Here is a 1,091-nt window from a genome sequence, read left to right as displayed (position 1 = left end):
TCTTAAATTTGATGAATGAATACAAGAATCTGAAGCGAAGCACTTGCAATATAGTACCAGTTTCTGGAAATGAAATATATGTAAGTGGTGCATTACGTGTTAGTATCAGTTACGATATTTATTTATACTAAATATTTAAAAAATATTTAAAATAGTTTATGACTTCCTTTATACAAGTGCCTTTTTCAGTAACTATACAAAAGTCAAGCCGATTATCATTATCATTTTCGATACAGTGCTTCAAACTCATCATATACTTTGTCTGCATTCAGTAAACTTTTTTATTACCTATTAAACCAATAATCCACGTACTTTGCCCTAATCAAGGTTTTCCTCTCTTGATGTAGGTAGTTTCAAAGTTACATTTTTCAAATACTACAGCGCTTACAGTACAGAAATACAATTCCAAAACAATTACACACGTGCAGATTGTGATTGATCCTTTTACTACTATTTCAGAGGCTTAAGATGTATTTCTAGATATCCGTAGTCACGCATATTTCTACTGTACACATTTCTCTACTAGATGAGATATCATCTCGATCAAAGGCTGACAATGACTGTTTTCTTGATGAGCCAAGAAGCAAGTTTCATAATAAAATGTTTTGTAAAGAAGCAGTCATGGTCTGGAAACCATTCGCAAAGCTGATGAATTTCATGCACAATAGGTAGTCATCCATCGCTCCACAAGAGGCAAGCCCTAATTAAAGGTTATCACAGAGGGAGTGGTATAAGTTTTGGACTACACTCAACAACCTGTGCAGCAACTCATCTACCTTCTCCAGTTAGTATGCATTAGCACCTATGCACTTAAAGGACTCGAGAGTCATATAATATCTTCATTCTACCAAAATACGTCATTGCATATTCTAAAATATTGGAAATATGTTCCTATGAGATAAACTCTTTGTTCCCTTATTAACCTTCACTTACAAAGCATCCGCAATTAAGAAATAACTATTCAGATGTATACATTTGGTGACACTGTTAATATGATAAATGTTAAAATGATTCTGACTTACGTGCTCCTACTGATATCACATCTAATTATATAACATCTCTATTACAGCAACTTCGATACAGTTAAAGTA

This window comes from Penaeus monodon, chromosome 22, assembly GCF_015228065.2.
Source record: "Penaeus monodon isolate SGIC_2016 chromosome 22, NSTDA_Pmon_1, whole genome shotgun sequence".
Classification (NCBI taxonomy): Eukaryota; Metazoa; Arthropoda; class Malacostraca; order Decapoda; family Penaeidae; genus Penaeus; species Penaeus monodon.
Note: the sequence above shows the minus strand (reverse complement) of the source record.